This window comes from Tursiops truncatus, chromosome 1, assembly GCF_011762595.2.
Source record: "Tursiops truncatus isolate mTurTru1 chromosome 1, mTurTru1.mat.Y, whole genome shotgun sequence".
Classification (NCBI taxonomy): domain Eukaryota; kingdom Metazoa; phylum Chordata; class Mammalia; order Artiodactyla; family Delphinidae; genus Tursiops; species Tursiops truncatus.
The window spans coordinates 62,893,135-62,920,127 of NC_047034.1; the positions used below are offsets into that span (position 1 = coordinate 62,893,135).

Consider the following 26,993-nt stretch of genomic DNA (forward strand, 5'->3'; position numbering starts at 1 on the left):
AGAATCTACATTTTTATCAAATTTGCTCTGATAATTAATAAAAATGAAATTAAAAAGCAAACAAGAAGTAAGGAGATATAATCTCTTGGGGATGTGCCCTGGCACATTCCACTCTAATTTGAAGCCTACTAACACGATTTCCAGAAAGGCTCTGCTGCCCAAAAACCCAGAGTTAGAAATGTAGAAATTCTGCCACCTTGTGGCCACTTCCCGCAAGAGTGGCGTTAAGCCCACAGCTAATGGTCTGTTAACATTCACAAGGACTCAGGGCTATAAAGCACACCTGCCCTAAACAATTGTGCAGAGGTAAGAAATGGACAATAAAATTCAAAACTGGCAAATTTTTCAAGAAGTTAGTATGAAGAGGTAAGTTTGACTCACTCTTTTTTTAAAAAAAAAGAAAATGGGAAAACGCTCAGCCTCAGGAATTATTAGACTCATGAAAATCTAATCTACAAAAAGATTTCAACTCACACCAATCGACTGACCATCAGCAAAAAGTCTACAAACAATAAATTCTGAAGGGGTTTAGAGAACTGTGTACCCTCTAGCTGCTGGTGAAATGTAAAGTGGTAACAGCCAATAATAAGAACAGAAAGGAGCTGCGATTAAAAGTAAAATTTGAGGTGCCATTCAATCCAGCAGTCACACCACTGGGCCTCTCACCTGAGAAGACCAGAATCGAGAAGACCCGGACTGCAAAAGCTGCACTGCAGCCTTATTCACAATAGCCAAGACACGGAAGCAACCAAAATGTCCATCAACAGATGAGTGGATAAAGAAGAAGTGGTCAATGTACACAATAGAATATTAGCCATGGAAAACAATGAAACACTGCTATTTGAGGCACCATAGATGAGCTAGGAGATAATCACAGAACATGACGTAAGTCAGAAAGCAAAAGAGCTATATCCTATGATATCACTTATAGGTGTTATCTAATAACTAACACAAATGTACATATTTCCACAGAGAAAGACACTCACAGCCTTAGAAATTAAGTATGCTTATCTAAAAGGAAAGGTGGGCGGAATGGATAAATTAAGATTAGCGTTACCATACGTATACAAATACATATTATAAACATATATCAAAAAGACCGACGATATAGCAAGGGAGGTCTATGGAACACTCTGTAATATTTTACATGGGAAGAGGATCTGAACATGAATAGACATATATATTGTACAAATGAACCAGATTCTGTACACCTGGACAAACAATATCTAATCATTATCCCAATTAAATACATTTTAAAAACTAAGAAGTACTGAGACATAAACTTATGGGCGTTTCTCCTGGCACATTCCATTCTAACTTACAACCCAGGAACACGACTTCCAGAAAGGCTCTGCTGCCCTAGTACCCAGATTTGCGAATGGAGAAATGCTGCCTCCTTGTGGCCATTTCCCACAACAGCAGCTTTAAACCCAGTGCTAATGGTCACTAAATATTCACCAAACTTGCAGTTCTGTAATGACGCCTGCCCTGCAAAAAGATCCTGGGGTCGAATATCGACCAAAAATTCAAAAGAGGGCAACCTTCCAAGAAGAAAATTTCAAGTGATATATTGTACTCACACTTTTTTTTTTTTTACAGAAAAAAAAAAGGCATGGAAAAATCATGAATTTTAGGAATTTTTAAAGACATGCAAACCCAAATTACAAAAACCTATCAGGTCACAGCAGTCAGAACTGGCATTAGTAAAAATGCTGCAAACAATAAATGCTGAAGGGATTGTGGAGAAATTTGTACCCTTGGTTCTAAGGGGGAGGTGGTAAGAGCCACTAATGAAAACATAATGGAGGTGCTTTGAAAATGTAAACATTGAGTTACTAGTCAGTCAGTCACACCCACTGCTGGGCCTGTCACCTGAGAAAATGAGAATCAAAAAGTCACAGGCTGGCAATCTTGCACTCCAGCAATATTTAGTATAGCCAACACGTGGAAGCAACAAAAATGTCCATCAACAGAGGAATGCATCAAGAAGTGGTCCATATACACAATGGAATATTACTCGGATAAAAATATAAATTAAATTTAAAAAACAAGCAAAATTAAAGAGACATCAGCTTTTCGGGGTTTATCCAGGCACATTCCACTCTAATATATAACCGAGGAAGACCACTGGCCAGAAGGTCTGTTTCCCTAGTACGAGCATGGGGAATGAAGAAAGACTGCCACACTCTAGCTGTTACCTGCAAAAGAAACTTTAAAGCCTGTACTAATGGTCACTTCATGTGAACAAGTACTGCAGGGCTGTAAGTGAAACCTTCCCTCAAAATGTCTTGAGGGATGTAATGGCCAATAAATTTCAAAATGTGACACATACTTTAAGAAAACACTTTGAAGAACTAAGTTGTAATCGCAACTTGAAAAATAAAAAGGACATGCCTTCAAGCTCAATTTCAACGGATTATGAGTCACATGCAAATTCAACCACAAAGATGTATCAGCTCACACCAGTCAGAATATCCATCAGCAAGAAAACTACAAATAATAAATGCTGAAGGTGTTGTGGAGAAATGCATACCCTCAACTTTAAGTGGGATGTAACCTGGAAAGAGCCACTAATGAGAATAAAATCGTGGTGCTTTTAAAAGGTAAACCCTGAGATACGATATGATACAGGAGGCCCACTCCTGGGCCTATAATATAAGAAGACAGAACTGGAAAGACACAGGCAGGCAAATGTGCATTGCAGCAGTATTACAACAGCCAAGACATGGAGGCAACCAAACAGTCCATCAAGAGGTGAGTGGACAAAGAAGAACTGGTACATGAACAGATGGAATATTAGCTAGGGAAAAAAATGAAACAAGGCCATTTGTAGCACTGTAGATGATTCTAGAGGTAATCAGGCAAATTGTACTAAGTCAGACAGCAAAAGACACATATCCTATAATATCACATATAGATGTTAGCTAAAAATTGACACCAATGAAGATACTTCCTCAGAGAAAGGCAATCACAGATTCATTAAACAAAGTTATGGTTCACCAAATGGAAAGGTGTGAGGACTGGATACATTAGGATCTTGGGGTTAACATAGATATACAAACACATGTGAAATATATAATCACCAGAGACCTACGGAATACCAAGATAAGACTACTCAACATTGTGTCATAACCTACATAACAAAACGATCTGAAGAAGTATAGATACATGTATATGGGTAAAAGAACCACATCTTGCACACCTAGAACAAACAAAACATTTTAATCAAAGTTACTCTGATAAAAAATAAAAATTAAATTAAAAAAAGAAGACTTAATGAGACATAAACTTAAGGGGCTTTTTGCTGGCACATTGCATTCTAATTTACAACCAGAACATGACTTCCATTAAAGCTGTGTCATCACTAATAAAGCAGCTTTATAAGCAATGTTGAATGTAGCTTAAAAGAAGTCTCACTAATTATTCATAGTAACAAGAAAACAAATAAAAGTAAAAACCTCACTGCAAAAAGTATACACAGAGTAAGGGTAGTAGATCGAACAGTTATTAAACTTCTGTAAAGAATAAAAGACAACAGTAGTATGTTTTGTTAAAAAGAGACGGCCCAAATAAATCAGAAATGAAAGAGATGATGTTACAACAGCCACCACAGAAATACAAAGTATCCTAAGATACACACAGGGTAACTCAGGGCTCAGACTGGACAGAGCCCACTCTCCATTCCCCTGTACATGACTTACAGGAGCCTCAGGAACTGAGGAGCGGGTTCCTGAGGAGAGGCACAAGATAGAATATATTAGGCATTAACATGACTGCATTCATCTTAAACGTGCCTGTGAATGTGAACTACATTCATACGAGATGATTTTGTCCTGTATTTACATCAGCACCTCTCGTCGGAACTGCAGATCTTTGGCTTCACCACCTCTACTGACAGCATTAGCTTCACCTGGTGTGGACCGTCTCCTATAGGATTTCTAGAACCACAAAGCATTGAAGCTTCACAGGACCCAGAGTCTGTGTGACTCCAATATGAGTCTCAGAGTCTCAACTGCATTCAGAGACTCAGAGTCTCAACAGAGACTCCCCTCTTGGAGGGCACACACAAAGTAGTGTGAACATCAGGACCCAGGGGAAGGAGAAGTCACCCCATAGGCGAATGACCATACCTAACTACTAGTGTTAGAGGGTCTCCTGCAGAGGTGGGGAGTGGCTGTGGATCACCATGGGGACAACGACACTGGCAGCAGAAGTTCTGGGAAATACTCCTTGGTGTGAGCCCTCCCAGAGCCCACCATTAGCCCCACCAAGAGCAAGGTAGGCTCCATTGCTGGGTCGCCTCAGGCCAAACAACCAAAAAGGAGGGAACCAAGCCCCATGCATCAGCAGACAAGCAGATTAAACTTTTTATTAAACTTTTATTTAATCCACAGACAAGCAGATTAAAGCTCTGCCCACCAGAGCAACAGCCAGCTCTACCCATCACCAGTCCCTCCCATAAGGAAGCTTGCATAAGCCTCTAAGATAGACTCAATCACTGGAGAGCAGACAGCAGAAGAACTACAATTCTGCAGCCTGTGGAAGGAAAACCACATTCACAGAAAGATAGAGAAAATGAAAAGGCAGAGGACTTTATACCAGATCAAGGAACAAGATAAATCCCCAGAAAAACAATGAAATGAGGTGGGGATAGTCAACCTTCCAGTAAAAGAATTCAGAATAATGATAGTGAAGATGATCCAAGACCTTGGGAAAAGAATGGAGGCAAAGGTCGAGAAGATGCAAGAAACGCTTAACAAAAACCTAGAAGAATTAAGGAACAAACACCTAGAAGAATTAAAGAACAAACAGAGATGAACAATACAATAACTGAAATGAAAAATACACTAGAAGGAATCAGTAGCAGAATAACTGTGACAGAAGAACGGATAAGTGACCTGGAAGACAGAAAGGTGGAAATCACTGCCATGGAACAGAATAAAGAAAAAGAATGAAAATAAATGAAGACAACCTAAGAGACTTCTGGGACAACATTAAATGCAACAACATTCGCATTATAGGGGTCCCAGATGGAGAAGAGAGAGAGAAAGGACCCGAGCAAATATTTGAAGAGATTATAGTCGAAAACTTCCTTAGCATAGGAAAAGAAACAGCCACCAAAGTCCACGAAGCACAGAGAGTCCCAGGCAGGATAAACCAAAGGAGAAAAATGCCGAGACACACAGTAATCAAACTGACAAAAATTAAAGACAAAGAAAAATTACTGAAAGCAACAAGGAAAAAATGACAAATAACATACAACGGAACTCCCATAAGGCTAACAGCTGATTTCTCAGCAGAAAATCTACCAGCCAGAAGGGAGTGGCATGATAAAGTTAAAGTGATGAAAGGGAAGAACCTACCACCAAGAGTACTCCACCCAGCAAGTATCTCACTCAGATTTGTTGGAGAAATCAAAAGCTTTACAGACAAGCAAAAGCTAAGAGAATTCAGCACCACGAAACCAGCTCTACAACAAATGCTAAAGGAACTTCTCTAAGTGGGAAACACCAGAGAAGAAAAGGACCCACCAAGACAAACCCATAACAATTAAGAAAACAGTAATAGGAACAGACATATCGATAATTACCTTAAACATGAATGGATCAAATGCTCCAACCAGATGACACAGGCTCACTGAATGGATACAAAAACAAGACCCATATATATGCTGTCTACAAGAGACCCATTTCAGACCTAGGGACACATACAGACTGAAAGTGGGGAAATGGAAAAATATATTCCATGCAAATGAAAATCAAAAGAAAGCTGGAGTAGCACTACTCATATCAGATAAAATAGATTTTAAAATAAAGAATGTTACAAGAGACAAGGAAGGACACTACATAATTATGAAGGGATCAATCCAAGAAGATATAACAATTATAACTATATATGTACACAACATAGGAGCACCTCAATATATAAGGCAACTGCTAACAGCTATAAGAGAGGAAATCGACAGTAACACAATAATAGCGGGGCACTTTAACAACACACTTACACCAATGCAGATCATCCAGACAGAAAATTAATAAGGAAACACAAGCTTTAAATGACACAAGAGACCAGATAGATTTAATGGATATTTATAGGACATTCCATCCCAAAACAACAGATTACACGTTTCTTCTCAATGGCACACAGAACATTCTGCGGGATAGATCACATCCTGGGTCACAAATAAAGCTTCAGTAAATTTAAGAAAACTGAAATCATATCAAGCAGCTTTTCCGACCACAATGCTATGAGATTAGAAATCAATTACAGGGAAAAAAACCATAAAAAATACAAACACATGGAGGTTAAACAATACATTACTAAATAACCAAAAGATAACTGAAGAAATAAAAGAGGAAATCAAAAACTACCTAGAGACAAATGACAACAAAAACATGATGATCCAAACCCTATGGGATGCAGCAAAAGCAGTTCTAAGAGGGAAGTTTATAGCAATACAAGCCTACCTCAAGAAACAAGAAAAATCTCAAATAAACAATCTAACCTTACACCTAAAGGAACTAGAGAAAGAAGAACAAAACCCAAAGTAAGTAGAAGGAAAGAAATCATAAAGATCAGAGCAGAAATAAATGAAATAAAAGCAATAGCAAAGATCAATAAAACTAAAAGCTGGTTCTTTGAGAAGATAAACAAAAATGATAAACCTTTAGCCAAACTCAAGAAAAAGAGGGAGAGGAGTCAAATCAATAAAATTAGAAATGAAAAAGGAGAAGTTGTAACAGAAACCAAAGAAATACAAAGCATCCTAAGAGACTACTACAAGCAACTCTACGCCAATAAAATGGACAACCTGGAAGAAATGGACAAATTCTTAGAAAGATATAACCTTCCAAGACTGAACCAGAAAGAAATAGAAACTATGAACAGACCAATCACAGGTAATGAAATTGAAACTGTGATTAAAAATCTTCCAACAAAAGTCCAGAATCAGATGGCATCAGAAGTGAATTCTATCAAACATTTAGACAAGAGCTAACACCCAATCTTCTCAAACTCTTCAGAACTTTTCAGGGGAAGGAACACTCCCAAACTCATTATATGAGGCCACAATCACCCTGATACCAAAACCAGACAAAGATATTATGGAAAAATAAAATTAGAGACCAATATCACTGATGAATATAGATGTAAAAATCCTCAACAAAATACTAGGAAACAGAATTAAACAACACATTAAAAGGATCATGCACCATGATCAGGTGGGGTTTATCCCAGGGATGCAAGAATTCTTCAATATACACAAATCAATCAATGTGATACACCGTATTAACAAATTGTAGAATAAAAATATGATCATCCCAATAGATGCAGGAAAAGCTTTTGACAAAATTCAACACCCATTTATGATAAAAAGTCTCCAAAAAGTGGGCATAGAGGGAATCTACCTCAACATAATAAAGGCCGTATAGGACAAACCCACAGCAAACATCATTCTCAATGGTGAAAAACTAAAAGCATTTCCTCTAAGATCAGGAAGAAGACAAGGATGTCCACTCTCACCACTATTATTCAACATAATTTTGGAAGTCCTAGACACATCGATCAGAGAAGAAAAATAAAAGGAATACAAATTGGAAAAGAAGAAGTAAAATTGTCACTGTTTGCAAATGACACGATACTACACATAGTGAATCCTAAAGATGCCACCAGAAAACTACTAGAGCTAATCAATGAATTTGGTAAAGTTACAGGATACAAAATTAATGCAGAGAAATCTCTTGCAATCCCCTACACTAACAAAGAAAAATCAGAAAGAGAAATTAAGTAAACAATCCCATTCACCATTGCAAAAAAATGAATAAAATACGTAGGAATGAACCTACCTAAGGAGGTAAAAGACCTGCACTCAGAAATCTATAAGACACTGCTGAAAGAAATCAAAGATGACATAAACAGATGGAGGTGTAAACCATGCTCTCGGATTAGAAGAATCAATATTGTGAAAATGACTATACTACCTAAAGCAATCTACAGATTCAATGCAATCCCTATCAAATTCCCAGTGGCATTTTCTACAGAACTAGAACAAAAAAAATCTTAAAATTTGTATACAAACACAAAAGACCCCGAATAGCCAAAGCAGTCTTGAGGGAAATTAAAAGAGATGGAGGAATCAGACTTCTTGACTTCAGACTATACTACAAAGTTACAGTAATCAAGACTATATGGTATTGGCACAAAAACAGAAATACAGATCAATGGAAGAGGATAGAAAGCCCAGAGATAAACCTAAGTACCTATGGCTAACCCATCTATGACAAAGGAGGCAAGGATATACAATAGAGAAAAGATAGTCTCTTCAGTAAGTGGTGCTGGGAAATCTGGACAGCTACACATAAAAGAATGAAATTAGAACACTCCATAACACCATACACAAAAATAAACTCAAAATGGATTAGGGATCTAAATGTAAGACCAGACACTATAAAACTCTTACAGGAAAACATAGGCAGATCATTCTATGATATAAATCACAACAAGATCCTTTGTGACCCACCTCCTAGATAAATGGAAATAAAAAGAAAAATAAACAAATGGGACCTAATGAAACTTAAAAGCTTTTGCACAGCAAAGTAAACCCTAAACAAGACCAAAAGACAACCCTCAGAATGGGAGAAAATATTTTCAAATGAAGCAAATGACAAAGGATTAATCTCCAAAATTTACAAGCAGCTCATTTAGCTCAATATCACAAAAACAAACAACCCCATCCAAAAATGGGCAGAAGACCTAAAAAGACATTTCTCCAAAGAAGATATACAGATTGCCAACAAACACAAGAAAGGATGCTGAACATCACTAATCATTAGAGAAATGCAAATCAAAACTACAGTGAGATATCATCTCAAACCAGTCAAAATGGCCATCATCAAAAAATCTAGAAACAATAAATGCTAGAGAGGGTGTGGAGAAAGGGGAACACTCTTGCACTGCTGGTGGGAATGTGAATTGGTTCAGCCATTGTGGAGAACAGTATGGAGGTTCCTTAAAAAACTACAAATAGAACTACCATATGAAGCAGCAATCCCACTACTGGGCATATACCCTGAGGAAACCAAAATTCAAAAAGAGTCATGTACCAAAATGTTCATTGCAGCTCTATTTACAATAGCCCGGAGATGGAAACAACCTAAGTGCCCATCATCGGATGAATGGATAAAGAAGATGTGGCACATGTATACAATGGAATATTACTCAGCCATAAAAAGAAATGAAATTGAGCTATTTGTAATGAGGTGGATAGACCTAGAGTCTGTCATACAGAGTGAAGGAAGTCAGAAAGAAAAAGACAAATACCGTATGCTAACACATATATATGGAATTTTAAAAAAATGTCATGAAGAACCTAGGGGTAAAACAGGAATAAAGACGCAGACCTACTGGAGAACAGACTTGAGGATACGGGGAGGGGGAAGGGTGAGCTGTGACAGGGCGAGAGAGAGTCATGGACATATATACACTAACAAACGTAAGGTAGATAGCTAGTGGGAAGCAGCCGCATGGCACAGGGATATTGGCTTGGTGCTTTGTGACAGCCTGGAGGGGTGGGATAGGGAGGGTGGGAGGGAGGGAGACGCAAGATGGAAGACATATGGGAACATATGTATATGTATAACTGATTCACTTTGTTATAAAACAGAAACTAACACACCATTGTAAAGCAATTATACCCCAATAAAGATGTTTTTTTAAAAAAAAAAGACATTCACCACAATGTTCATTGCATCATTATTTACAATAGCCAGGTAATGGAAGCAACCTAAATGTCCACAGACAGACGAATGCATAAAGATGTGGTACATATATAAAATGGAATATTACTCAGCCATATAAAGGAATGAAATTGGGTCATTTGTAGAGACGTCGATTGATGTAGAGACTGTCATACAGAGTGAAGTATGTCAGAAAGAGAAAAACAAATATTGTATATTAATACATATATGTGGAACCTAGAAAAATGGTACAGATGAACCGGATTGCAGGGCAGAAACAGAGACACAGATGTAGAGAATAAACGTATGGACACCAAGGGGAGAAACCCGTGTGGGGGTGGTGGTGGGATGAATTGGGAGATTGGGATTGACCTGTATACATTTATATGTATAAAATAGATAACCAATAAGAACCTGCTGTATAAAAAATTAAATAAAATTTAAAAATTAAAGAAATAAATAAAATTTAAAAAACAGAAAAAAGTTCTTCCCTTCCCATAGATGTATTTATATGAATGAATTATTTCCATGTTTATATCTATAAATACACAAAAGAGGAATAAAATCTACCATGAACCAAAAAAGAAAAAAACAAACCCAGAACCCACCAGTTATACAGAGCAAAACCCTATCAGGGCACTTGATAAATACACAAAAGAGGAATAAAATCTACCATGAACCAAAAAAGAAAAAAACAAACAAACCCAAAACCCACCAGTTATACAGAGCAAAACCGTATCAGGGCACTTGATAAATACACAAAAGAGGAATAAAATCTACCATGAACCAAAAAAGAAAAAAACAAACAAACCCAGAACCCACCAGTTATACAGAGCAAAACCATATCAGGGCACTTGATAAATACACAAAAGAGGAATAAAATCTACCATGAGCCAAAAAAGAAAAAAACAAACAAACCAAAAACCCACCAGTTATACAGAGAAAAATCGTATCAGGGCACTTGATAAATACACAAAAGAGGAATAAAATCTACCATGAACCAAAAAAGAAAAAACCAAACAAACCCAGAACCCACCAGTTATACAGAGAAAAACCCTATCAGGGCACTACACTGGTAAACAATTCTGAAGTTGGTCAGAGGTGGGGAATCATCTCCCATGCAGCCAGCAGCCCACCCGCAAGGAGCGTCCTCATTACAAAGCTGGCGGACCGTGCTGAGGCGTCTGTGAGTAAACGTGAGCTGAGCCCCAGGCCAGCTGCTGCTGAACTGTTCCCACACTTCCCAGGTAAAACACCTGAATGTGTGCAAGGACTTGAAAGCCTAGAGGAAGGGCCATGGAGCCACACGAGTGACAGCATGCCGGCCGACTTGGTGCCTGCAGGCCAGCCAGGATGGTCCTGGCCCTGGGTGCTCTTCTGGAAGCTTTCCATTTCCCTGCCTGAGATACCCGTCCTGTCCCGGCCCCCACTGCTTTTTTCTTTCCTCACCTCTGCCTGGGGAGAAATTCCAGCGGCAGGTATGGGTGACACATCCTCTTCTTTAGCAGGTGGCAGCTTGGCAACTCCTGCAGAAAGTCCAGCAGAGCCCCACTCACACCGGGCCACCCAAAAAGCCGTGGCCCCTCACTCCCTCCCACCAGCCCAGCCCCGACACTGCTGACGGGGCAGAGAAAACGGCGTCAGGCACAGCTGCAGGGGCTCTTGCTGCCTGGAGCGGTGTTTATATTGACCTCAACCCAGGTACACCTGGGGAGGGCTGGTCGACAGGGTCAGGCTGCACAGGTCAGCCAATCCTCGCCCCTCAGGGGCTCACATTGCATAAATTGGGCCTTGCTGAACAGGCCAGGTCCAAGGAACAGGTGTGGGCTCCTGAGAGTCAGGATAGACAAGGGGCTGCAGCTTTGGCTTGTTTTCTAATCATTTTATCTGGCCCATGAGTGGGAGACAACTTCAAGAAAACCCTCTCCTAATGAGAGGAACCCAGGAGTCAGGGAGAGGAGGGGTGATGGGTGGAGAGAGAGGCCTGGTGCCCTGGCTGCAGTGGAAGTCTCTGGAAGACCAGGCAGAGGAGGGCCGCACAGAGTGATACCCAGAGTCACAGACCTTCTGGAGCTGCTGTTTGTTAGTTCAAGTCCTGCTCTGAGGTGCTCTGTGTCAGCTCTGAGCTACAGGTGAGCTGGGGATGGTCTTCAATGAGGGATATGTGCACGGTTCCTGTGTGCCCAGCCTGGCCAGGGTACCTACCCAGGTGAGCTCCATAACCTGGGAGGGGCCTGACCATGAAAGCCCCGTGGGCTGCTGGGGACCTGCCCAGCTGAGCTCCATATCCTGGGAGGGGCGTGACCTCGAGAGCCCCGGTGGCAGCTGGGTACCTGGTAATGGATGTCAGGACAGTCAGTGAAGCCACCGAGGATATACATTCAGTAGTTCCTAATTCCTACACACTGCTGGTCATTCTACCATCCACCAGGACATGGTATTCTGTAGTAGACTTCAATGATGCCTTCCTTTGTATTCCATTAGTCCCAGAGTCACAAGAAATTTTGGCTTGTGAGTGGCAGGACTCAACATACAAGAGAAACAATACTTCTGGGCCGTCCTGCCCCAAGGGTTCAAAAATTCCCACACCATCTTTGGGGAAACGTTAGCTAAAGACCTAAAAGTTCTACCTCTGGAAAAGGGAACCCCCCTTCAATATGCAGACGACATTCTGATCTCCAGCCCTACTAAGGAGGCCTCTGAACTACCGAGCCAATAAAGGATAGAAGTTGTCGAAGAAAAAGGCTCAAATATCACAGACTAAGGCGACCTGCCTGGGCTTCATTCTCACAGAAGGTCGGAGAAGCCCATCCCAGGAAAGGGAAGAAACCATTTGCAGCCTTACCCCTTTCTAAAACTAGAAGACAGCTTAGGGGTTCCTGGGGAGGCCAGGGTTTGCTGCTTCTGGATCCCTAACTACAGTCTACTAGCTGGGCCTCTATATGAAACACTGAAAGGAAAAGATGATGATCCTTTTGAACAGAATCCAGAAGTGGCCTTTCAAGAATGGAAAGAGCAGTCAATTCAGACCCTTGCCCTGGAACTCCCTAATTTAGCTAAACCCTTTGACCTTTATGTTCCCGGTCAAAGGTGAATCGCCCTTGGAGTATTAGTGCAAAAACTGGGACCACCTGAAATGGAACAACTCAAGAATGTCCTCCAGGTAGGATAAACTACGGTCACCAAGGGCTTGGCTCGCCACCCCATCCGGCCAGGATACTGGGAGTATCTAAAAACCTGGAAATCAGCAGCCCGCAAGGCCAGCTCCCTCCTAAGGGAAAAGGACTCCACGTAGTGATCCTAACCACCAACCATGCCCTGAAGTTGCAGGGTTCGCTCCGTGGGCACACCGACCTCGAGTGAGGAGGCCCTCCAACTCCAACCTTCAGAGAGACAACCGGGGCAACGGGCCCCCATGACGACTCGTGTGACCATCACTTGACCTGGAACTTCTGTCAGAAAACAAGAGTGTGTCCCAAAAGAGTAGACTACTGCTTGCAGGACTTACTGCACCCAGAGGGGAGCTAATAAGCTTGTCGGGGGAACCGTATATCACACTGTCTCCATAGAAAACCTACAGACACCGTGGTGATGGTGGCCAATAAGACCAGCTGGACTCCTGGCTATTTCAAAAGGCCGTTGACTCAGTGGCCGTCATGGTCCTGGATCATCACCCACCCTGGACTGTCTGGGAGTTGAGCGGGAAGGGCTCTGACACCTGGTGCTGTTTTTACGTTAATTCAGGGGCCTAATTGAAGAAAGCGCAGACTACTGGTCAGAGCATCTAGGCTAGCAGAAACGGTCAGCTAAGGTGGCCGAACAAATGTTGGGCCGGGTAAAACAGGCCCCCCCAGCGTCTCTGCGCATCTCTTTCCTGGACCCTTAAAGGTCATTAGAATCTATAACGGTTCCAATGCTGGTGCTCAGGCGGACGAGCAGTGAGGCAGGAGGCCTGGAGACAATCAACCTCACCTGGAATCTGCTGGGGAGAAGTTCTCCCCCTCCCCACCCGGTGTGAGGACTCCCAACTCAGCACGAAGGAGTTACAGAAGAGGGGTCTGCACCCTCAGCACTCCAAGAATGAGGAACGGGACAAAAGGCAGAGGAGGGGTTTGTCACTGGCAAAGCCCATTAAAAATTCCTGGGAGATAAAAATAGAATCTGGGCAATAAAATAAAGTCTGACCTTTTTTCCTTTGTGCTTTGTCTAATTTCACATGCTCCTAGGGTCCCGCATGCAGAGGTTCCACACCCGGCACTTCAGACCAGATTTCCTAGTGCAGAATGGCTGGGTCGACACCTCAGCTCCTGGGGCCCAGTGCAGGCTCCGAGATATAGAGCCTGAGCTGCAGCCAACCCGGCCCTCGAGAGCTCCGCCCCCTCCCTCCCACTGACTCTGACAGGATCTCTACACAGCAGCCCAGCCCACAGCCCACGGGGTAGTGCATGCTCTCACCTCTCCATTCTCTCATCAAAATATAAAGTTTCCTTTGCTTGTGAACCAAACTCAGTCTCGATCTGTTGGCCCCAATGACACTGGGCAGGGGGACCCTTGTTGGGGCCCACTCTGGAGGATCAGTAACAGAAATTGAGAACATTGTAACTTCAATGAACAGATATGTGAGCCAAACTGTAATTAACATAGAACAGTGTATAAGGCTCGGGTAAAATAAGATGTTTCTAACACTTCAATTTGATATTTCCATCACTTTATTATAAGCAAGTTCAGTGAAGAAGTTTGTCTTATTTGTCAGGTCAACATTAGAGAAATGAAGTGATTTCTTTCCAAGGATGTACCTCTAATAATCATGGCTGAAGCTTCAATCTTGTTTCAAATGCTTTTCCATTGAAAAAGATACCTCTCTTTCAGCTCCCCCATTTCTGAGAAGTATAAACTCTTATAACTTATTATTACCAAAGGGGAAAGGTGGGAGGAGGGATAAATTAACAGTTTGGGTTTAACACATACACACTGCTATGTATAAAACAGATCATCAACAAGGAACTACTGTATAGCACAGGGAACTACACTCAATATTTTGCAATAACCTATAAGGGGAAATAATGTGAAAAAGAACAGATATTTTTATCAACATCATCTATCAACGACAGATAAAATGTAACCTAAGGGAAGCCGGTGGTGAGTGCTTCTGACCCTGAAGACTTCAATCATCTAAAGTTCACACTCTGCCTACTTCCCAAGGCCCTTAATGAACATATGTGTAGCCGTATCTTAAAAATTCCCCAGTTTGGGTTTCAGGGAGACACTGATTTGAAACAATCCCTGGTGTTCTCCTTACATGCACGGGACCCTTCCTACTGCTAAAACATACCTGTCACACCCAGATGATAGTACACCGTCTGATCGGGAAGAGTTTGGAATAGGCATCTGATCTCCTCATCTCTTGGTGCTCGGGTTCACCCCTCCAGTGTCTTTCCTAACAATCTCCCCACTTGGAGATGTCAGCACCGTCAACATCCTGTTGCGTACAGTTTGGAATTTGTCCAGAGGATGAAGCGGAAGGATGCGAAACAATGAGAGGTAAGTCCTAGGTGTTCGGAAAGGCACATGTCACTCTAATTTCCAATCAGGAAGACGTATTGACCAAAGGCTAAGATTACCCACGGAAACAGAATAGGGCTTGAGGAAATCCCGCTGTTTTGTGGCCAGTTCCCAAAAACGCAAGTTGAAAAATGGAACTCAGGGGCACTAAAGTTCACGAAACTGAAGAGCTGAAAATATCTATCGTCGAAAAATGTCTTGAGGAAAGTCAAAGAAAAGGACTTGTAAGCAAGGGAGAATGGCAGGAAAGGGATTTGAAGAGGTAGAAAGGACTCGCCATTAAAGCACAAGAAAAGGGGCTGAACATCGCCAACGATGCAGTTGGCCAAAAAGGGCATATGCGTTTTTTCTGAATATATTCAAGAAAAGGGCATATGCCCTTTTTAGCCAACCAAACAGGTGGGCACTGGAAATCAATACTACAAGAGGTATCACTTTGCATCAGTCAGAAGAGCCATCCTCATAAAGTGTAAACACCACAAAAGCAGGACAGGGCGAGGAGAAAAGGGAGCCCTGTGAGGCTGATAGTGGAAATGTAAATTGCCAACGGCCATTCTGCAGAAGTGTATTGTGTTTACTAAAACATCTGAAAAATGAGCTACAGAGCATAGGGCACTTGCACTCATGGGCGTATATCTTGGGAAAAACAAACATCGAGAGGACACAGGCACCCCAATGTTTACCGCCTCTCTGTTTAAAAGATCCTCGACTAGGATATAACTTAAATGTCTCTGGAGGGAAAAACTGGATAGATATGTGGTACTTACGTAGAGTGGAATATTACTCAGCCTGGAAATCAATGAAATATGGCCAGTTGTAACAACTCCGGAGGAGTTACGTATGATCATTCTAAGTGACAGAATTCAAAAAGAAAAAGACACATATCATAAGATATCACTTAAAGGTGGAATCCAGAATGGCTACACATGAAATAAATTACAAAACAAAAACATAGTCAAATATGTAGAAAACACGTATAAGGCTGCTAAAGGGGAAAGGTAGGGAGGGGTGAGGCATCATCCAGGAGGTTGAAATTAGCAAATATACCGTTTCAAATACCAAATTGATAATCGAAAAGGCCTACACGGTACCTCAAAGAACTGCACTCAGCACACTCAAGTCACCGGAAAAGAATATATACGACTGGTAAGAATCCGAAGAAAAATTTATTGATGTCTCTCTATACGTGAATCAAGTGGATGTACAGCAGCAAGAAACAAGACCATTGAAAATCAGCTGTAACCAATATAATAATAAATTTTAAAAAAAAGACAGTGAGACAGAAAAATTCTTACAACTTTTGCTCAGGGCCTGTTAATCAACATGGATTGAACATATACAGACCCACAGCAGGATGAGACATAAGGCTGGAAACTGTTCGTGGTAAGAGAATTAGTGAGGTTAGGTGAGGAAATGCAGACCATTGAAAGTAATACTGCCTGGTACCCATTCCATGGGTCCCAAATCTGCAGGTTCAAGGGAACTGCCTACAGGTAAAACATGCATGGGAAACCCAGAGGACTGTACACGGTGTGAACAGGAAAGGTGGCTAAAATGCACCTCATTTTTCACCTCCTGGTGTTCGGGTTCGCCATTCCAGCCACTTTACTAAAAATCTCCCCACTTGGAGAATCAGAGCCTTTAACCTCCTGTTTCGCACAGCTGTAAATTTGTGCACAGGATGAACGGGAAGAAGGGGAACCAATGAGACACTAGCTGTGGGTGTTTCGACAGGCACATGTCAGACTAATTTCCCATCGGGAAGAAGAATTAACCAAAGGCTCAGCCTACTGGCCTAAAACCAGAATAGGGCCTGAAGCAATCCTGCGGTTTTGCGACCAGCACACAAAAAAGCGAGTTGAAAAATGGAGCTCAGGGGCAGTAAAATTCACAAAGCTGCAGAGTTATATATGACACCTAACGTCCAAAAATATATTGAGGTAAGGCAACGAAGAGCCTCTGAATGCAAGGCAGAATTGCAGGAAACAGATTTCAAGAGGTGGATTAGTCTAGCCTTTAAAGTACATGAAAAGGGTCAGAACTTCGACAATGATGCAGTTGGCCAAAAAGGGCGTATGCGTTTTTTCCTGAATATATTCAGGAAAAAACGCATACGCCCTTTTTGGCCAACCAAGCAAGTGGGCAATGCAAATCAGCACAAGAAAGAAGTCTCACTTCCCACCACTCAAAAGGGCCATCCGAAAAATATGTAAAAACCAGAAATGCAGGACAGGCCATGGAGAAGAGGGAGCCTTATTACGAGGATGTGCGCGGTATAAATTGCCGAAAGCCACTCTGGAGAAGTGGATCGTGTTTCCAAAAACATTTAAAAACAGAGTGAAAGAGCATAGGTCACTTCCAGTCACGGGCGAATATCTTGGGAAGACTAAAAATAAACAAGACACAGACACCCCAATATAGGGCTGCTCTGTTTACAAGAACCTAGATTTCGGTTCAGCTTAAATATCCCAGGAAAGAGAACAATGGATAAAGCAGATGTGGTACTTATGTACAATGGAATTTCACTCAGCCATGAAATCAGTGTCATAAGGCTAGTAGCAGCATAATGAGTGGATTTAGGTCCGATGACTCTAAGTGAAGTCACACAGAAAAAGAAACTTATCATAAGATATCACTTTTAGAAGGAATGTAACCATCGCTACACATGAACTAAATTACAAAACAAGGCAGAGTCACACATTTAGAAAACACGCTTATGCCTGCTTAAGGGGAAAGTTGAGGTGGGATGATGCATAAAAAAAGAGATGGAAATTAGCACAAATACCGTTATATAATTCAGATATGTAACAGACAAGACCTACTCCTTGCTCAATGAACTAGACTCAACACTCCCTCTTCACAAAAGAAGAATATATCTGACTAGTAAGAATCTTAAAACCTATGTATTGATATGTCACCGTAGGGAAATCAAGTGTGTGTAGAGCAGCATAAACACAGCAGTGAAACTCAGCTAAACCCCATTATAAAAATGAATTTCAAACACAAACACAAAGACCGTGAAAGAGAGAGAAATTCTTACAAAATTCGTTCATGGGCTGTGATGCAACATGGACTGAGCACATCTACAACCACAGCTGGATGAGACATAAGGCTGGACATTCTTGTGGCTGAGAGGATTGGTAGGGTTGGGTGAGAAAAGGCATACCATTTAAAGTAATTCTGCCTGCTACCCATTCCATGGGTCCCAACTCTCCAGGTTCACCGAATCTGCGTACGGTGAAAAGATGAGTGGGAAAACCAGAGGATGGTACACGGGGTGATCCGGAAAGATTTCTAAAACGCACCTCATTTTTTAATCTCCTGGTGCTCGGGTTCACCATTCCAGCTGCTTTACTAACAATCTCTTCACCTGAATAATCAGCGCCTTTAACCTCCTATTTCCCACAGTTTGCAATTTGTCCGGAAGATGAATGGGAAGAGGGGGAATCAATGAGAGACTAGCTATAGGTGTTTGGATGGGCATATGTCACTATAATTTCCCATCAGGAAGAATAATTAATGAAAGGCTCAGCCTGCCGCTTCAGAACCAGAATAGGGCCTGATGCAATCCTGCGGTTTTGAGGCCAGCTCACAAAAAAGCGAATTGAAAAATGGAGCTCAGGGGCACTGCAATTCACAAAACCTGCAGAGTTATAAAGCACAACTATCATCCAAAAATATATTGAGGTAATGCTACGAAGAGGACTTGAAAGCAAGGCACAATTGCAGGAAACAGATTTCAGGAGGTAGATTGGAATTGCATTTAAGGCATATGAAAAGCGGCAGAACTTCGACAATGATGCACTAGGCCAAAAAGGGCGAATGCGTTTTTTCCTGAATATATTGAGGAAAAAACGCATACGCACTTTTTGGCCAACCAAGCAAGCGGGCAATGCAAATCCGCACTACAAAGAAGTCTCACTTCCATAGGTAAAAAGGGTCATTCGAGAAAAGTGTTAAAACCAGAAAGGCAGGACAGGCCATGTTGAAAAGGGAGTCTTGTTACGCTGACGGACGGGATGTAAATTGTGAACAGCCACTCTGGAGAAGTGTATAGTGTTTCTTAAAACACCTAAAAAACAGCTACAGATCATAGAGCACTTCCACTCATGGGCATATATATTGGGAAAACTAAAAATCAACAAGACACAGCCACCGCAAAGTTTAGGGCTGCTCTGCACACAAGATCATCAACTTCAGTACACCTTAAATATCATAGGAAAGAGAAAGATGGATAAAGAAATTGTGGTACTTATGTACAATGGAATATCACTCAGCCATGAAATCAATGTCATAAGGCCAGCAGCAGCAAAATGAGTGGATTTAGGTACGATGATTCTAAGTGAAAGAAGTCACACAGAAAAGGAAACTTATCATAAGATATCACTTATAGACGGAATGTAAACATGGCTACAAATGAGCTGAATTACAAAACAGAACAGTCACACATTTAGAAAACGCACTTATGCCTGCTTGAAGGGAAAGGTAGGTGGGGTGATGCATAAAACCGGAGTTTGAAATTAGCACAGATACCTTTCCATAAACCAAATATGTAATAGACAAGACCTACTCTTGCTCAATGAACTGGACTCAGCACCCACTACGCACCGCAGAGGAATATATGTGACTAGTAAGAATCTTAAAACCTATGTATTGATATGTCTCTGTAAGGGAATCAAGTGTGTGTAGAGCGGCAGAAACACTGCAGTGAAAACAGCTAAACCCCATTATAAAAATAAATTTCAAAAAACAAAAAAACACAAAGAGAGTGATGGAGAGAGAAATTCTTACAAAATTCGTTCAGGGACTGTGATGCACCCTGAATTGACCTTATCTACACCCACAGCTGGATGAGACATAAGCTGGACACTTGGGGCTGAGTGGATTCGTGAGGTTGGGTGAACAAATGCAGACCCTTTAAAGCAATACTACACGCTTCCCATTCCATGGGTCCCAACTCTCCAGGTTTAAGGGAATCTTCCTACAGCTAAACATGCAAAGGAAACCCAGAGGACGGTACACCGTGTGATCGGGAAAGGTTTCTAAAACGCACCTGATTGTTCCTCTCCTGGTGCTCGGGTTCGCCATTCCAGCTGCTTTACTAACAATCTCCCCATTTGGCGAGTCAGCGCCTTAAACCTCCTGTTTCGCACAGTCTGCAATTACTGCAGAGGATGATCGGGATGAGGGGGTACTAATACTAATGAGAGAATACCTGTAGGTGTTTGGACGGGCACATGTTACTCTAATTTCCCATCAGGAGGAAGAATTAACCAATGGCTTAGCCTGCCGGCCCGGAACCAGAATACGGTCTGAAGCAATCCTGTGGTTTTGCGGCCAGTTCACAAAAAAGCGAGTTGAAAAATGGAGCTCAGGGGCACTGCAATTCACAAAGCTGTAGAGTTAAAAAGGACAACTTTCGTCGAAAAATATATTGAGGTAAGGCAATGACGAGGATTTGAAACCAAGGCAGAATTGCAGGAAACAGGTTTCAACAGGTAGATTGGAGTCTTCTTTAAAGCACACGAAAAGCGGCAGAACTTCGACAATCATGCAGTTGGCCAAAAAGGGCGTATGCGTTTTTTCCAGAATATATTCAGGAAAAAACGCATACCCGCATTCTGCCCAACCAAGCAAGCGGCAATGGAAATCGGCACAACAAAGAAGTCTCTCTTCCCACCGGTCCAAAGGGCCATCTGAAAAAAGTGTAAAAACCAGAGAGGCAGGACAGGCCATGGAGAACAGGGAGCCTTGTTACCCTGAAGGGTGGGATGTAAATTGCCAACAGTCACTCTGGAGAAGTGTATGGTGTGTTGTAGTTTTTCTTATGACCGGGCCGAAAGTAAGCTCATCACACGAGATGAATTGTGCCGAAGCACAGCAGTAGAGGGCTGCCACTCGCTCAGGCAAAACAGCGCCGTCTGTCCTGCTGTGGTAGCTTTTAAGCATTATCTATGTTTACATTTTAAGACTTGTTTTCTTAACATTCCAACAATGCCAAAGCAGCAACATACGCTTTTATTGATTATACAAGCAATAATGGGCTTTCTTGAAAACATGCCGTGCTTCGTCCTTGAGCGCAAAAGCAGCACAAGGACATTGCCTTGTGTTCCCACCATTCTGATTATTCTGAAGTAGCACAAGCACATTTCCTTGTGTTCCCACCATTCTGATTATACTGAGGACATCTCATGGATCAGTGCCCAAAGCACTCAATGCTTATTCGCAGGCCCCCGGTTTGCTGTGGGGGGGGGGGTCTCAAAGCACTTAGGACTGTTTACAGTTCTGGCTTATTCGCATGCCCCCGGTTTGCTGGGGGGGTGGCTCATAGGTCACGTCTCCTTTCCATGTCCTCAGTTATTCCACTACATTTCCCCCTTTTTGTTTTGCAGCTTGTGCACCATCAAGGAGAACACGGCAGCTTGTTGAGATGTTGTATGGCGGGTAGCTTTCACTCGTCGTCGGACTACAGTTAAACATATGATTATTATTATAATGAGCATTAGCAATCCTGTAGTAGAACAAAATAAAGCATGTAATTTAGACATGGGATTAAAATTATTAAATCCTTGAATAATTTTAGACCATATTTCTTGTGAATTAAGTCGTTGTAATTTCCTTTGAAAAGTTTGTTGAATTTTCCCTTGTAAATTCACAATTTCTTCTGTCAAATTTTTGTGGTGTAATAAATGCTTTTTTATTTTTGCCCAGGGGAATGTAGACTGATTATATGGAACCGAAGTGCCACAAAAGGCACTTTGATTCCAGTCACAACGTAGCTTCATTTGTCTTTGTAAATTTACAAGTTGGTCCCCCAACATAACCACAGCTTGTTGTAAGTCTGCTATTTCCGAATGTATTTCCAAATCAATTTGTCGTTGAGAGGACCAAAGCATTTCAGAATTTTTATGTCAATCAGTTATATAATCAACGGTTTGAATAGATTGTTCTAAAGCAACTCCAGCTACTGCAGCAGTAGCTGTTATGGCTATAATACCCATGACAGCTGCAATCAACATTCCTACAAATCTTGTACCTTTTTTTAATGCATCAGCTAAATATTGCAAAACAGCCATAGGAAGAGATTCTTGCCATCCCCTTCCAAGATTGACAGGAAGCCAAAGACCTGTCCGAGCTCGTAAGATATACAAACTTCCAGTAGATATGTTAAAAGATATACTAGAGTTAATGCAGGTATACAGAGAGCAATTTTTACACATTATAATACCTAGAGTCTTATTCCATTTATCTGGTCCCTTTAACAATATATAAGGTAATTTCACACAACTATGAGTATACCAAGTAACATTTTTATGAAAACTCAAACTATGATTTCCAGATTTGTTAACCATATGTCCTACCCAAGCATTAATCTTTTTCAAAGCTGCCATAAGCTTCCACAAGTCCTTTTGGATAGGATATCCATTTAAATGAGGATCTGGAGGAGAAAACCCTCCAGCATGTCATACTATGGTATCATTAATAGTATTGCTATAGTGTTATCCTCTCTATGCCAGTGTAAATTCTTCAGACCCCTTTTTTCTCGGGCGGAGCCAAAAGGGCTCCAATCAATGACGCTTCCCCAAGAAGTATTAACAAGAACCCGAGCCACTTCTCCTCGGCATCGAGTCCAATGGACCCAGTCCGATAATCGATCCACAAGAGGCACCTGGCATGGAGGCAAGTAAGGTGTGGAAACATTCTCATTAAGAGTGGAATTAGAACTTTTAAAACTATAAGCACTCAAAAGATATAACCCATGATATCTGCTTTCATTTTTGACAACACTTAACCATGCCTGATAATTCATTTTAAGGCAATGATCTCCCTTTCCCATACAAATAGGAGGTCCCCTAACACCCACCGTGTAATATTCTATTACCCTTCCTTCTTCTTCCGGCTTCAAAGGGCCTCTATCATCAAAAGGACCAGGCAACCATCTAGACTCATTTATATATACAAGAATTGGGGCATCCCACCAGGTAACCCCCATATTAAGAGGAGGGTTAGGAATATAAGTCCAATAAGTATGGTTAGTACAATTTATCTCATTGGCTGATATGCTTATTACCTGTGCAGACAACACTGCCATCATGGCCACAAAAAGACTGGTGCTATTGAGGGATTTACCCTGCGAAATAACAAGATTTTCAGCAGTGCCTGTAAACTTTTTCATTTGTCCCCAGGTCAATGGAGGCGCCTTCTTTTTTCCACCAAGTCTTAAACTGTATATATTGTCCAGGTTCAAGAACAGTCTTGGCAAGCGCCTCCCAATCCTGAGGAATTAATATGTTTTCGGAAGCATACCTAGACAAAACACCTTGAACATAATTAGAATGCATCCCATATACCTTAATGGCTTTTTATTAGCATTTTTAAAATTTTTACATCATGAGGGTTATACTCAACGTTCATATACCCATTCAGAAATTGATCATTAGCAGGCATAGCTTGTCTAACAATAGGGAAAGCAAAAAATGATTCAGAATATTGCTTTTCTTGTTTATTCATCTCTTCTTCCAACAATATTCTATCAGATTCAGGTTTTAGAGGAAAGCGAAACTGACGAGAGGCTCCAACAGGATAAGCTGCTAATTCTAAAGGAGGAGCCAAAGGAATAGTAGGACATGGCTCCTGATATAAAGGAGTGGTAGCACTGTTTTTATTTTCTTCCAATTTAACCCTCAAATTTTTCAACTTTGAAAGTATATCAGAAATCTCATTTTGTTGAGAAAGTGGCATCTCATTTTGTTTGCTAGCCTGCTCCCGATCTTTATCATCATCAGAAAAAGCCCCTTCATCACTGGAACCTGAAAAATCCTCTCCCGTCTCAGACACAAGGGGAGGAGGGGGCGGAGGAAGGTCCTCTATAGGAGACTCACGAAACAAAGTACGAAAAGCAGCAGAATGATCGGGATCAGAATTCGGACGCTGAGGGCGTGCCCCATTTTCACTTTCAGTTTCAGATTGTCATGGTTTCAGAGCAAGGGAAATTAATTTACAAACAGACCAAACACGGACAGATACAGGGTCTCCATGTTGATGAGCTCTTCTTAAGGCTCGCATAACCTGTTTCCAAACTTTTATATTCAACTGGTTATGACCAGTAGGTTGAAAGCAGTAACAATGTTTACGAACCAATGCAAACAATTCATCAAAAGATTCTGGTTTCACTTTCACTCCTGAACTCAGTAATAACTGTTTCAGGAATCTAATGTACTGAAATTCTACTGAATGGGAATTCCCCATTACAGTTACTCTACTGCTCCCGAAGGTTTGGCTTACTCTTGAACGTACCAAATTCCCCTTTGGTCCCGCGATCACGCGATTGCTTACCTTCAGGTCCCTGTTCGGGCGCCAAATGTTGTAGTTTTTCTTATGCCAGGGCCGAAAGTAAGCTCATCACAGGAGATGAATTGTGTCGAAGCACAGCAGTAGAGGGCTGCCGCTCGCTCAGGCAAAACAGCGCTGTCTGTCCTGCTGTGGTAGCTTTTATTTAAGCATTATCTATGTTTACATTTTAAGACTTGTTTTCCTAACATTCCAGAAATGCCAAAGCAGCAACATACGCTTTTATTGAATATGCAAGCAATAATGGGCTTTCACGAAAACATGCCGTGCTTCATCCCTGAGTGCAAAAGCAGCACAAGGACATTGCCTTGTGTTCCCACCATTCTCATTATACTGAAGTAGCACAAGGACATTTCGTTGTGTTCCCACCATTCTGATTACACTGAGGACATCTCATGGATCAGTGCCCAAAGCACTCAATGCTTATTCGCAGGCCCCCAGTTTGCCGGGGGAGTGGCGGGGCTCAAAGCAATCAGGACTGTTTGCAGTTCTGGCTTATTCGCAAGCCCCCAGTTTGCTGGGGGGCAGGGGCTCATGGGTCACGTCTCCTTTCCATGTCCTCAGTTATTCCACTACAATGGTGTTTCCTGAAACATGTAAAGAAAAGAGCTACAGAACATAGGGCACTTCCACTCATAGCCATATACCTTGGGAAAACTAAAAATCAACAAGACACAGACACCCCAAAGTTTAGGGCTCTTCTGTTTACAAAATCCTCGACTTCTGTGCACCTTAAATATCCCGGGAAAGAGAAAAATGGATAAAGGAGTTCTGGTACTTATGTACAATGGAATATCACTCAGCCATGAAATCAATGTCATAAGGCCAGCAGCAGCAAAATGAGTGGATTTAGGTACGATGATTCTAAGTGAAAGAAGTCACACAGAAAAGGAAACTTATCATAAGACATCACTTATAGACGGAATGTAAACTTGGCTACACATGAGCTGAATACAAAACAGAACAGAGTCACACATTTAGAAAACGCACTTATGCCGACTTAAGGGGAAAGGTGAGGTGGGGTGATGCATAAAACCAGAGTTTGAAATTAACACAGATACCCTTCCATAAACCAAATATGTAATAGACAAGACCTACTGTTTGCTCAATGAACTGGACTCAACACCCCCTATGCACCGCAGAGGAATATAGGTGACTAGTAAGAAGCTTAAAACCTATGTATTGATATGTCTCCGTAAGGGAATCAAGTGTGTGTAGAGTGGCATAAACACTGCAGTGAATATCAGCAAAACCCCATTATAAAAAGAAATTTCAAAAAGGAAAAAAACACAGAGTGATGGAGAGAGAAATTCTTACAAAATTCGTCCAGGCGCTGTGATGAACCGTGAATTGAACTTATCTTCACCCACAGCTGGATGAGACATAAGGCTGGACACTTGGGGCTGAGCTGATTGGTGAGGTTGGGTGAGCAAATGCAGACCCTTTAAAGCAATACTGCGCGCCACCCATTACATGGGTCCCAACGCTCCAGGTTTAAGGGAATCTTCCTACGGCTAAAACATGCATGGGACACACAGAGGATAGTACACCGTGTGATCGGGAAAGGTTTCCTAAAACCCACCTCATTTTTCCTCTCCTGGTGCTCGGGTTCGCCATTCCAGCCGCTTTACTAACAATCTCCCCATTTGGAGAATCAGCGCATTTAACCTCCTGTTTCGTACAGTCTGCAGTTAGTGCGGAGCATGAAAGGTATGAGGGCGAACCAATGAGAGAACAGCTGTAGGTGTTTGGACAGGCTCATGCCACTCTAATTTCCCATCAGGAGGAAGAATTAACCAAAGGCTCAGCCTGCTGCCCCGGAGAAAGAACAGGGCCTGAAGCAGTCCTGTGGTTCTGTGACCAGCTCACAAAAAAGCGAGTTGAAAATGGAGCTCAGGGGCACTGTAATTCACAAATCTGCAGAGTTAAGGGCAACTTTCGGCGAAAAATATATTGAGGTAAGGCAACGAAGAGGATTCGAAACCAAGGCAGAATTGCAAGAAGCAGGTTTCAACAGGTAGATTGGAGTCTCCTTTAAAGCACAGGACAAGGGGCAGAACTTCAAAAGATTGAAAGATTGAAAAAAGATTCAACCTCCTCAGGGCTTTGTGGATGCTAAGCAGGGGGCTCCTGCTGGGGTAAAGTTTCAGCCTCCTCAATGAACTCTGCATGAGGAGCTTGGGCCTCCTGCTGGGATGGAGAAGTTTCAGCTTCCTCTGGGGGCTCCATAGTTTTATCTGGGCTCCTAAAAAAATCCCTAGGTCACCTCTCCTCAGGTTAAATGGCATCCATACTGGTATCCAAACAACAACCCTGCAACTGTCGTTCTAGACCCTGAGTGTTTTT

General features: G+C 41.8%; 2 long non-coding RNA genes across 2 annotated transcripts; both read right to left on the reverse strand.

Moving 5' to 3' along the window:
- Positions 1–13,926: 13,926 nt before the first annotated feature.
- Positions 13,927–15,837, reverse strand: LOC141279387 (uncharacterized). Its single transcript, XR_012333529.1, has 3 exons — positions 15,067–15,837; positions 14,190–14,300; positions 13,927–14,007 (listed from the first exon to the last, which is right to left on the reverse strand). It is a non-coding gene; the product is annotated as an uncharacterized lncRNA (long non-coding RNA).
- Positions 15,838–20,940: 5,103 nt separating this feature from the next.
- On the reverse strand, positions 20,941–25,547 carry LOC141278735 (uncharacterized). The gene is made up of 3 exons (XR_012331849.1): positions 24,633–25,547; positions 23,368–23,427; positions 20,941–21,762 (listed from the first exon to the last, which is right to left on the reverse strand). It is a non-coding gene; the product is annotated as an uncharacterized lncRNA (long non-coding RNA).
- Between the last annotated feature and the right edge of the window lie 1,446 nt (positions 25,548–26,993).